Source organism: Grampus griseus (genome assembly GCF_964374135.1).
Source record: "Grampus griseus genome assembly, chromosome: 8".
NCBI classification, from domain to species: domain Eukaryota; kingdom Metazoa; phylum Chordata; class Mammalia; order Artiodactyla; family Delphinidae; genus Grampus; species Grampus griseus.
Window position 1 is genome coordinate 12,751,896 of NC_139002.1, and position 13,428 is coordinate 12,765,323.

A 13,428-nucleotide genomic window follows, 5' to 3' on the forward strand; every position below is an offset into this window, starting at 1 on the left:
CTCCTACTCCAGTCTCCCCCCCGTGCCGCCTTCCACCTCCACCCTGCCATCCTCAGAACTGTCCCCAAAGCAAGTCCCCTGCATGCTAAGGGTCTAGGTCTGTAGCCAGGTGTGGCGGTGAACTCTAGTGTGGCTAGTCACCTCAGGGACACTGTAATGCCACGGCAGGCCACCAGGGGCCCTACCTGGAAGAGGTCCCCAGGCTCAGGCATCGCGATACCCTTGAACCTAGGTTTACCTGCACACATGGGCACACGTGTGCAAAGGGAGGGAGATGGCAGCAGTCCTTTGAAAATGGTATTCTGGGCATATGAGAAACTCTCCTTGAGGTGATCTAGGGTTGAAGAAGGCCAGGTTTGAGAGGGAGACCTGTGGTATCAGGAGCCGCTACAGGGCCCTGCTGAATGCCTGTTGTCCACCGATGACACATGTCACCTAGTGAGCTACATAGTTTCTATGAACTTCTGTCCTCACTGAACATGGGGAAGAGTAAGACAACCTCATGGGGCTGGTATGAGAATTCAGTAAGACAATGTATATACGTGGCACATCATCACAATTTAATCAGTGTGACAATCGGTGTGAATGGTTGGAGTGGTGTGGTACCAACAGCTGCCCAACCTCTGGAAGCAGTATTAAGGATGCGTGTTAACCTGAGTTCAAATCCCAGCCCCGCCCCGTCTTCGCTATGGGGCCTCTGTCTCCTCACTTGTAAAATGGGGAGAGAGCCTCTTCTTTGGGCTCCAGTGAAGATGACATGGGTAATGCGTGTGAAGCACTCAGCGCAGTATCTGGTGCACAGCAAACACTCAGTAAATCTAGCCATTGGTATCATTCATTCTCTTGGTAGAGGAAGTTACACAATTGAAAATCTCTGCACAAAAACTTGTACACAGGAGTGTGGGTGAAGGGATAAATTAGGAGGTTGGGATTAACATATACACACTGCTATATATAAAACAGATAACCAACAAGGAGCTCCTGTATAGCACAGAGAACTATACTTATTAGTTTGTAATAACCTATAAGGGAAAAGAATCTGAAAAAGAATATATATATATATATAACAGAATCGCTATGCTGTATGCTTGAAACTAACACTATATTGTAAATCAACTATACTTCAAATTAAAAAACTAAAAATAAAATGTCCTAAAAATAAAGTTACTCTGTCTAAATAATAAAAAAAAAAACTTGTATACAAATGTTCCAAGCAGCATTATTCATAATAGCCAAAAAGTGGGAAAACCCAAATGTCCATCTACTGATGAGTGGATGAACAAAAATGTATATCTATACAATGGAATATTACTCAAAAACAAAACGGAATAAAGTACTGATGTATGCCATAACATGGATGAACCTTGAAAACATTATGCTCAGTTGAAGAAGCCAGACACAAAAGGTCATGTGTTGAAAGACAGCATTTATATGAAATGTCCGGAATAGGCAAATAGAGACAGAAAGTAGATTAGCTGTTGCCCAGTGGCAGTGGTGGTGGTGAGGAAGCTGGGGAGAAATGGAGGGTGACCACTAATGCACATAGTGTTTTGGGGGGATGACAAAAATGTCCTAAAATTGATCACGGAGATGGCTGCACAACTCTGTGAATATACTAAAAAACGCTGAATTGTATACTTTAAACGGGTGAATTGTGTGTTATATGAATTATATCTCAATAAAGCTGCTACAAAAATAAAGATCGAGCTTATCTTGCAGAGCTTGAAGCCGCAGAAGAGCAACACAGAGAATCAGACCAAATAGATTTCACTGACACGTGGCCCATGAATCTCTGTGGCTGGTATGGACAGAGACCCAGTTTCTATGCCATCTTTTCCATATAAGGTTCCCATATCTCCTGTGACCCATTTTCCAAACCAAAACCAGGACACAGAATATGACAAAGCACTTTTTTTCTGATTTGTGGATTTATTTATAGGCATAGCCTTACTGAACAATAGAAATTAGATTTCATTTACACGGGTTGGCCATACATGGGGCCACAGAGGTACATCCCAAGAACTAGGCGATAAAGTAGGCTTCTGTGAGTTAAGTAGCAAAGTCCATGCACACCTGATAGGATTAGCCCCCTGAGGGAATGGACAAAGGACCGGTAAATGTATGACTGAAGAGCCCAGAGACACCTAAAATCCCTACCCAGGTCACCTTAGGGAAGCAAGACCAGAATGAGATTATTACTTAGGAAGCAGAAATGTGAACAATTACACTGTGCTGTCCCAGGAAAGGAAGACTTTGGGAATAGAAGGAAAGTGGGGCAGCCCAGAGGAGCGATTCTCAAACGGTGTTCCTTGGAGGGCCCCTGGGTTCCTTCAAGAAGCAGAGGGGAAGGCTGAAGGGAGGTCTCTAGCCCCACACTAATTTCAACCAGCACAACTCCACATCCATCAGTTTTAGATATCGGAGCTCTCCAAAAGACACGTTGTGGAGAAAAGAAATGCTTCACTGTTAAAAATATAATAGAAACCATTAACCCAGCCCTGGAGCATAGAAAAGAGACATCGAAAGTGTCAGGAATTGGCAGTGCCGTCCTGCATGAGTCACAGGAAAGAGGCACCGGGTCCATGGGATACTAGCCTCATGTTAATAGGTACACATTTATCCAGCGACAACGTCAGGGTAAGTCCTAGTGGACTTACCTAGTCTTACTGTCTGCAACAACTCTGTGAGATAAGGGTGTTATCTGTGTCATCCTCACTTGGAGTGAGAAAACAGAGGTCACAGAGGTCAAGTGGCCCGCCCTCGTTCACAGGGCTGGTGAGTGTAGAGGAGGGAGGGGATCCCAGGTCAGTTTCATATGGACCCTGCATTCTTAACCACAGGTCATATTCCTTTTAATGAAATTCATCTTCTCGGGGGTTTGCTGCTGAGAAGGGCGTAGGCTAGGTAGGTGTGTCTTAGGCAGCTCACACTGCTATAAGAAAACACCATAGGGGCTTCCCTGGTGGCGCAGTGGTTGAGAGTCCGCCTGCCGATGCAGGGGACACGGGTTCGTGCCCCGGTCCGGGAAGATCCCACATGCCGCGGAGCGGCTGGGCCCGTGAGCCATGGCCGCTGAGCCTGCGCGTCCGGAGCCTGTGCTCCGCAACGGGAGAGGCCACAACAGTGAGAGGCCTGCGTACCACAAAAAGAAAAAAAAAAAAGAAAACTCCATAGAGTGGGTGGTATTTATTTCTCACGGTTCTGGAGGCTGGGGAGTAGGAGATCAGGGTGCCAGCAAAATTGGGTTCCAGGGAGGTCCTGCCTCCTGGTTTGCAGATGGCTGTCTTCTCCCGATGTCCTCACACGGCAGAGAGAGGGAGATCAAGCTCTCTGGTCACTTTGAAAAGGGCACTGGGGTCTCACCTTCAGGACCTCTCCTAAACTCAATCACCTCCCAAAGTGGGGAGGGATAAATTGGAAGTTTGGGATTAGCAGATACAAATGACTTTCTATAAAATAGGTAAACTACAAGGTCCTACTGTATAGCACGGTGAACTATATTCACTATCTTGTAATAAACCATAATGGAAATAAATATATATAAAACTGAACCACTTCGCTGTACACCAGAAATTAACACAACATTGTAAACCAACTATACTTCAATGAAAAAAAAAACCGGTGTGTGCTATGGACTGAATTATGTCCCCCCAAATTCCTTTGTTAAAGCTCTAATGTGTGCATTTAGAGAGATAGGACCTTTAAGAGGTAATTAAGGTTAAATGAGGTTATAAGTGCTGGGCTCTGATCGCTTGGGATTGGCATCCTTAGAAGAGACAACAGAGAAGGTTCCCTCCCACTTTCTTCCACCCCCAAGGCAGGAAGCAGGCTGTCACCAGGAACTGACCCTGCAGCACATTGACAGCAGACTTTTAGCCTCCAGAACTTGAGAAATAGATGCCCCTTGTTGAAGCCACCCAGCCTGTGGTATTTTATTATGACAGCCCAAGCTGACAAAGACAATGTGCTAATTAATATAAACCCTCACATGCAGGACGCCAGCCAGCCACGTGACACCACACAGTGAACTCACAGAGCGTTACCAGACATTCTTTGAGACAGAGGGATCATGGCCGGGGGTGGGGAGAGGGGATGGCAGGGAAGAGAGAATGTGGGAATGATACGCTAAGGGGCACATGAGGTCCCCTCGGTGCTCAGCACTCAGGACTCTGCCTTCAGAGGTACCTGGCAGGTGCTCACCAACTCACTAAGATCCACAGTCCCGCCCTCCCTCCCTTGCCAGCCCCCGTGCCATTCTGGGCACCACTTTTTCATTAGGTTTTAGGTTTTAGACACTAATTAATTTCTGGCTGGGAACAGCCTCAGCTGGGTGGTTGGCTGGCATCAACCATACTGGGATCAGAATAATTAGGATGACCACAGGAGCCAGACTCCAGGGCTGGGGGCAGCAAGGATGAGGCTCAGGCCTTCTAGGGACATCAGAGGAGCATGTCCGCAGCAGGCATTACGGAGCAGCATCCCTGCTGTCCAGCGCTCACCTGCGGGGCCCGGGGGTGAAGGAGAGCAGCTGGCACAGGACTGAATGTGTGGCCGCTGCCCCTAATCTTCAGCCCCAGGCCTGGCTGTCGGGCTGGGCCAGGATGCTGAGTCCCCAGCCGCTGCCTAAGGAGGAGCCACGTCATCTGGCACATCCTCCACCCCTGCAGCCACAGTGAGGCTGATCGGGGCCGGGGGGGATCTGCCTCTGCAGCAAAGGCCAGGCTGAGACGGGGAGACGTGTTTAGGGACCAGGGTCTGCCCCCTTTCCAGCCATGGGGACTCTGCAATGACTCTTCAAACCCACATGGACTCATGACTCCTTCCCGCCCAGGGAGCCACGAGCCCTCACATTTCCCTTGGCCTTTCTCCCCACGAGCCAAGTGCTTTACCCTCTGCTGGGACGTCTCTGAGTTCTAAGGCTCGTGCAAAGGGAAGGGCGGCCTGTTGACTCCGCCCACCTCCACCCAAGCGTCCCTCCATGTTCTGGGCCCACGCCTGTCTGTACTCTGGAGAGGACGCCTCCCCCAGGGCTGGCAGGCTGGGGCTGTCCACTGGGGTGCTTTCTTACTCACCCCTAGTGGTCCTGGCCATGACCACCCAGGGGAGGATGTGTGACCACTGACCCGCTCAGACCCCTTAAGCCTCCCCGTGGTCTGAAGGGTTGGTCCCAATCGAGCCTCCAGGATGGCATCAGGCCCTCCACACCTTTCTACCTGCGGCACACCTTCCATCCCCCTAGGGACAGCGCCTCTGAGCTAGGACCTGGGCTGACAGGTTATGTTCCCTCCTCTATGCCTCTGCTGACACTGGCCCTGCCTCTTATTCCCCCTCTCCCTACAAGGCCCACCTCAGACCACCTCTTCCAAGAAGTCTCCCCTGACTCCCCAGGCCAGTGCTCTCCTTGGATTTCCACGCACTGCCTTGGAGCGGTATTTACCTTTCCATTTCCAGGTGAGTTTCCTCATCTAGCTTGTACCTTAAAGGCCCAGAGCGATCCCTCCTTCCTTTGAAACTCCCCAGATTCCCCGTCCCACATCAATTCCCCCTTCTTAGTACACTCACAGGAACTTCTCTGTACTTGTCCTCAGACAGTAACCACTTCTGACTTTCTATTATTTATTATGCCCATTTGTCCATCTTTTCTCCCCTAGACAGCTGCCTCCCTGAGGGCGAGGGCCGTGCCTTATTCATCTCTGCAACTGTGCAATCCCAGATACATACGCACTGAGCCCTTAATGAATGGTATTGAGTGAATAAATAATGTAAGGCCACTGTATTCTCATGCCCTACAGCCAGGAGCAGACACTGTGCCTGGTGCAGTTGGCATTAGACTAGGCGTGGACTGGGGACAGTTCCTATGCCCAGGCCTGCAGGGCAGAGGACCTGGGTGGACCCCTCCTTCCCAGGTTTGGGGCTTTCCTGCTCTCTGCTCACCTGTGTCCATCAGAATGGGGCTTGCCTTCCCTCCACAATTTCTCAGCAGCCCATAAGTGACCCCTCTGATGGAAAATCAGCCTCCTTAATCCCTTGGTCCTTGCAGAGTCCCGCTGCTGAAGATTTCGAAGCACTCCGATAACTCTTACCTCTTTAAGGGCAGGAGTAAAGAGGTTTCACTGGAGAGTCTGTATAGGCAGTATCTACAACGCGCCTACAGCTGTTAGAGCCCTGTGCCAACAAGAAGAGGAGGCGATGTGAGCCTCCAGGGAATCCTTTGGCTTTGCTCCCAAGCCAAGCCCCAGGCTGCTTGCTCCCTGGGGCCCCAGCCCCTCACCATCACTCATCGGGCATCTCACTCACCTGTGTCCTCCCAGTGCCCCTCGTTTCACCCCTGTTGGTCCCAGTCATCTTGCCGGAGGCAACCGCACCACTGGGCAGGCTGCTCCCACCGCAAACTCACACCCTCCCCCTCACCTGGGGGGCACACCCTCCCCCTCACCTGGGGGGCCACACGCATCATATCCTCGTCCTCTGACATTACAGCGTATCTGTTTGCTGGGGCTGCCGTAACAAAGCACCGTGGACAGGGTGGCTTAAACAACGGAAATGGATTTCCTCCCAGTTCTGGAGGCTACAGGTTCAAGACCAAGGTGTCGGCAGGTTTGGTTTTATTCTGAGGCCTCTCTCCTTGGCTTGCAGATGGCCGTCTTCTCCTGGTGTCTTCACAAGGTCTTTCCACTGTGCCATGTCTGTGTCCTAATCTCCTCTGCTTAGAAAGATATCGGTCACGTTCGCTTATGGCCCACTCATACGACCTCACTTTAACTTAATTACCTCTTTAGAGACCCTACTTCCAAATACAGTCACATCCTGAGGTCCTGGGTGTTGGGATGCTAACAGATGAATCTGGCTGGGGAGGAACGGTGTACAATTCAGGCCACACCATGGACCTTCACCTCTAGCCACCGCCTGCTCTCACCTCCCCACTCAGCCCACGGGCTGGCTAAACCGAGGCCGCTCTCGGTGAACTGCCTCAGCTTTGTGCCCCGACCTCTTTCCACTGGGCTCAGATGAGGGGGGTCCTGTGAGAGGAGGTCCCCAGGCCTGGCTCTCTGCCTCACCACGCCTCCCTGCTCTCCTTTATGTTCAGTGTCTGTCCCAGACCCACTTATTCCCCTCCACTAAAACATGGCCAGAGCCCTCCCCTCCCATCAGGACCCTCCACTGACCACACGGACCAAGCATGTCCCTCTGGCCCTCCCTTTACCCCACCTGCAACTTGGGTCAGGCTTCTCCAGCGATGGATCAACGTTTTCTAACGCTACCTCATCCCACCCTGGACTCTCCCTCTGTCCTCACCACCCACTCAAACTGTACTCGCAAGGCAAATAACCTTCAATAGCCCTTTTTTGCAAAACTGGTGGACACGTTTGATTCCTTGTCTTATCACGTCCCGAGCTGGCATGACTGTTTGTATCTGCCAAGTGCTGTTCAAAGAACGTCGTGTGTATCACCTCATTTAATCCTCACGCAACCCTACAGCTTACTGTCCCATTTTATAGGTGAGAACACTGAGAAAGAGGCCTGTTAAGCAACTTGCCCAAGATCACCCAGCTCTTAACGGCAGCCTTGGTCCAGCCCATGAGCCACTAGACCACGTCATCAGGTCGCCTCCCGGGTTCTCTTTGCATCTGAGGGTCCCCGGTGCTCTTTTGTGCCTGGGACCCTCAGCTTCTGTGGCTTCCATGGCACGACACCCCTGGGACTTTCCTCCTACTTCTCTGCCCATTCTCTCAAGGTACACTTCTCCTGCCTGACCTTTAAATACCGGGGAACCCCAAGGGGCTGTGCAGAGCCCTCTTCTCACCTGACTCCCAGGGGCTTCCTAAATGACCTCGCTCACAGCCACCTCCATGGGGGTACTTGACTTATGTCCACCTGCCTGATGATCCCTCCATGCAAATGTCTGACGAGGATCCCAAATTTAGCAAAACCCAGACTAAACCCACCCTCTTCTCTCTTGTATTCTCCCTGATATATTCCTGAGTTTAGTTAACGCAGCACCAGCTACCCAGGCATCATGGCCTCACCCCAATTCCTCATCTCCTGGTTGCTTCTGATTTTCCCTCCTCAAGATTTCTCAAATCACTCCTTTCTCTCTGGTCTCAACACTGCTGTTCTAGTTCAGTCCTTTCATTTCAGCGATTTCACTGCAACCTCATAACTCTCACTTTTTACTTTTAATTTTTAATGTTTTGATTTTTATTTATTTGTTTTTATTGAAGTACAGTTGTTTTACAGTGTCACCAGAGTTTTAACCACCACCCAGCACTCCACAATCACTCCCACACACAGCTGCCAGAGTGATCCCTTTAAGGTACAAACCCTCGCTTTTAGCTTCCAATCTCCAAATAAATGAATTACTTGATATGGCAGACAAGAGTTGGCTCTAGCTTTTGAATCTCATATTCTGTTTCTCTGCTCATCTGTCTCCAGCTTCTAGAAATACTGAACCACCTAACTCCTATAGTACCATCTAAGGTGCGCGCGCGCACATACACACACACACACACACACACACACACACATTGCTGCTGTGTGCTGAATACTTTAGCTTAATCTCCTCCCCCTGCGTCCTCACCTTTGCCCACTCACCACTCCTACTCAGAATGAATCCTCAGCTCAGACCTCCCCTCCTTCCGGAAGCCTCCTCTGAACACAAAGGTTGATCAAGTGTCCCAACTATGTATATTCATAGAATCCCATGCATCTTACACTCTAATTATCGGTTTAGTCTTTCACTTTCACGCTTTCATTTTTTCTGTCCCCAGTGCCTGGCGCCTCGCCTGATAACACTTTATCAGCGTTAGAGCCAAATTTGTTTTGGCTTTTGAGGAATTATATGCTGACTTCTATTGTTCCATCAAAATTACTATTCTGATCCACACATATATGGACAACTTACTTTGACAACAAAGGTGCAGTGAGAAAAATGGGCTTTTCAACAAATGATGCTGGAACAACTAGATATCCATGTGTTTTAAAAAAACTTCATACCCCGTCTTATGCGATATACAGAATAAACTGTCTCACCCTATATACAAAAATTAATGCAAAATGGATCATAGACTTAGAATTATAAAACTTCTAGAAGAAAATCTTTGTGACCTTGAGTTAGAAAAAGATTTCTTAGATGTGATGACACCAGAAGCAACACGCATGAAATTAAAAATTGACAAACTGGACTTCGTCAAAATGTTAAATGTCTGCTCTTCAAAGACACTGTTAGTAGAATGAAAAGATAAGCCACAGACTGAGAGAAAATATTACATGCAAAGCGTATACCTGAAAAAGACTTGTATCCAGAATATACAAAGAGCTCTCAAGACTCAACAATAAGAAATCAAACAACCCAATTTTTAAAGATGGGCAAAAGATTTGAACAGATGCTTCAACAAAGAGGTTATATAGGCAGCAAGTAATCTGTGAAATATACTCAACAGCATTAATCATTGGGGAAATACAAAGTAAAACCCTAATGGGATATTGTCAGAAACCCATTTAGCATAGCTAACACTTCAAAGCTCAACCACACCACCTCGGTGAGGAGGAACTGGACCTCTCATATGCTACTGATGGGGCTGTAAATGGGGTATGACCACTCAGAAAACCATCTGTCAGTTTCTTGAGAAGTTCAACATACATCTGCTGTATAATTCAGCCATTCCACTCCCAGGTAGGTATCCAAAAGAAAAGAAAGCACGTGTCTACACAAAAATATGTAGACAAATGTTTATAATTACTTGATCCAGAGCAGTCAAAGACTGGAAACACCATCAACAGGTGAATGAATAAACAAACTGTGCTCTCTCCATACAATGAAATACTAGAATGAAAGAAGCCAGACAACAAAGACAACATACTGTATGTTTCCATTTTTATATATTTCTAGAAAATACAAACTAATCTGTAGTGCAGGAAGCAGATCTGTAGTGCAGGAAGCAGATGCCTGGGGCTGGGGCTGGGGCAGGAAGGAGCAGGCTGAGGAATGAAAACGTGACACCAGGAAACTCTTTTTGGGTGATGAAAAAATTCTCTATCTTGGTTGCGGTAATGGTATTTACAGGTGTATGCACGGCAAAACTTATCAAATTTTACACTTCAAACTACATGCAGTTTATTGTCTATAAGTTATACCTTAGTTTTTTTTAACATCTTTATTGGAGTATAATTGCTTTACAATGGTGTGTTAGTTTCTGCTTTATAACAAAGTGAATCAGCTATATATGTACATATATCCCTATATCTCCTCCCTTTTGCATCTCCCTCCCACCCTCCCTATCCCACCCCTCTAGGGGGTCACAAAGCACCGAGCTGATCTCCCTGTGCTATGCGGCTGCTTCCCACTAGCTATCTATTTTACATTTGGTAGTGTATATATGTCCATGCCACTCTCTCACTTCATCCCAGCTTACCCTTCCCACTTCCCATGTCCTCAAGTCCATTCTCGAGTAGGTCTGCGTCTTTATTCCTGTCCTGCCTCTAGGTTCTTCAGACCATTTTTCTTTTTAATTCCATATATACGTGTTAGCATACAGTATTTGTTTTTCTCTTTCTGACTTACTTCACTCTGTATGACAGACTCTAGGTCCATCCACCTCACTACAAACAACTCAGTTTTGTTCCTTTTTATGGCTGAGTAATATTCCATTGTATATATGTGCCACACCTTCTTTGTTACCTCAATTTTTAAAACATGCTTTTATGAGAAAAACATTACTAATCCTCTGGCTCCTTCCTACCTTCTCCATCCCCTCCCCCTCCCCCTCAGCAAATGAAGCATCTTAAACTCTGTGGTCTACACCTACTGCCTCCAATTCCTCTGCATCTTCTCTATCCCGAGCCTCCACCACCTCTGGATTCACCCTCAGAAATCACCAAGGTTCTCCTTCCTTGGTTTTCAGAGTTTTGAAGCTCTCTGGAGCATTTGTGACTGGAACCTTTTTCTTGGCGTCATCTTTTGACATCCGTGATATGACACTATTTTGATTTTCATTCCGAGCACCTTCACCCCAACCCCCTTCCCTAGCTCCCTTCCCTTCTATATAACCCTAGTTGTCTGTGTTCCCCAGATCTCACACTCTGGATTTAGTCCTCAGTTCATTTTCTCTTCATGTGCATTTTCTCCCCTTGAAGAATTGATTAATTCTCAACTATCAGCTTTATGCAGATAACCCCAGGATCTCTGTCTCCAAGCTCGGTTTCTCATCTACACATTAGCCTCCTGTTTCTGGCTGCTAAAGGAAAACATCCCCTTGGAGATCCTTCCAAACTCCATGTCCCAAATGTAACCCTTTATTTTTCATAGAATGGTGGGGGGTCTCTCTGACTTCCCCATTGCAATTAATAGCAGCAGTTTCCCACACATCATCCACGTCAGAGCTGTCTTGCACGCCCCCCATCCTTCAGCCACTCTACCTGCTCAGTCACTAAGGACCGCTAAGGGATTTGCTTCCCATCCACTGCTTTCTTTCTGTCCCCACTGCCGCCATCCCGCCTCTCTCCTGCAATTCCCCTAACTTGTTACCTGCCTCCAGTCTCTCCTGCACTCATCCAGCTACTCCACACTGCAGATTCACCTGCCTGGCCCCTAACCCCTGCACAATCTGGTCCCCACTTGCCTTTCCAGGCTCACATTCTACTAAATTCTTTGACCACCTAGTTAACACCTAGGCAGTCCTTGCTGTCACTCTGCCCTGTGTCTTTTCTCCGGGTGGTCTCTTCTTCCTGGAAAGCTCTTAGCTTTTCTTTATCCACATCTAAATCCTACGTAAATGATGCCCACTCTCCTGCCCACTCCCACCCTGCCCCTGGCAAGCGCTGGACTGCTCTAGCCCGGCTGATCTTGCCCTCTTCAAATCCCCCAAAGTGCGTATTATCAGCGTCATTCATTAAGCACGTAATCTGTGCTTTGTAACTGCTATAAGTCATTCATCCATTCATCCAATCATCCCTTGATTAATTCATCAAACACCTATTAAATGCCTATCTTAAGCAGGGTACTAGGTATATAGAAAAGGATAAGATATGACCATAAACGCAAGTGGCCACAACCCAATATGGTATGTGATTGACAAAATCATACTACACTCCAGCCATGAGCCACTCAGGTGCTCACTGTGCTGGGGACTCACAGACAACTAAGACCAGGTCCTTGACTCTCAAACCTTTGGCCCCTCCTGGGAATTGGCAGGGGTGCTGGGAGAGACAGACTGTTACTGTATAATGAAGTTAGTGGTTCCATAGAGAGAATCACAGATTTCTAAGGAAGTACAGTTAAAGGAAAACCAACCTCTTCCGGGTGACGGAGGGAAGTTTTAGGGAAGGCCTCATACATTTCTCCAACACACACGGCGAGACCTACTAACTACCAGGCACTGTGCCAGGTTCACAGAAGACGCAACCTTGAAGGAGGCACGTGAGTTTCCCTGGAGAGGCAGGGCAACCAAGTGTGTTCCCGTGTGGGGAGCCCCCAAAGGCATGAGGAAGGCTGGGTTGACTGGTTCAGCTGGCATGAGGGGCCCGAGCCCCTGGCAGGGGAGGCTGGACAGGAGGACAGGAGCCTGAGCATGAAGGACCTTGTGTGTCACGCCAGGGAATTGAAGGAAAACAACAGGAGGATTTTCCACAGACAATGACGTCATATTTGCATTTTAGGGTTATCACGCTCACATCGTAGTAGATATATTGGCGAGAGTTCATGAAATGGGAGCTGGGAAGATCAGTTTGGGGGTGACGTTAGTAGCCCAGGAAAGAGAAATGAGGCAGGTACTGAGGGGCAGGACGATGAGGGTCAAAGACGTGGGGCAGATTCAAGCGAGATTCGGGAGGTGGAATCGAGAGGGGCAGCTGGGAGGAGATAAGAAGGGCTCTGGCTTCACGTATCGTTTAGATGGTGACATCGCTGACTCAGATGAAGAGTAAGGGGAGAGGAAGGCTGGTCTCTTTTGTTTCTGGAGAAGGGTAGAATGTTGAGTTTGGGGTGGTATTCATTAAGTTCGGGGTACTTTTGAGCAGCTAAGTCGCTGGCCTGGCTTTCCCGAGAACCGTCCAGGCTGGAGGCACAGTCCTGGGAGACCTCGGGGTTAGAGTGGTGATGCCAATTTGGATTCGGCATAAGGTGAAGAGTAAGGAGAGGACAGGGACAGGGCTAGGACCAAGGGGCTCAACATCTGGGGAGAGTGTGGAGGAAGAGAAGCTGATGCAAGAGACACAGTCGTCAGTGGTTGGGATGGAGGAGGGAAGGAGGATGGACGTCAAGTAGAATAAGCACTAGAAATTTTCCATGAGATCTGGCAATCAGGAGGTCACTGGCGATACCAGCAAGAGCTGTTCCCATGTAGAGGTGGGGGCAGTATTTAGGTGGCCACAGGTGAGAAGTAGCTGAGAAGTGACTGGAGTCAAGCAGCTCGTCTTCAAGAAAAGGAGAGC

General features: G+C 48.3%; 1 protein-coding gene across 1 annotated transcript in view; it reads right to left on the reverse strand.

Moving 5' to 3' along the window:
• The window catches only part of GRIK4 (glutamate ionotropic receptor kainate type subunit 4), a gene marked incomplete at both ends in the record, with an annotated part of 310,516 nt that overhangs the window by 172,776 nt on the left and 124,312 nt on the right, over nt 1-13,428 (reverse strand). The gene's annotated exons all lie outside the window — the stretch shown is intronic.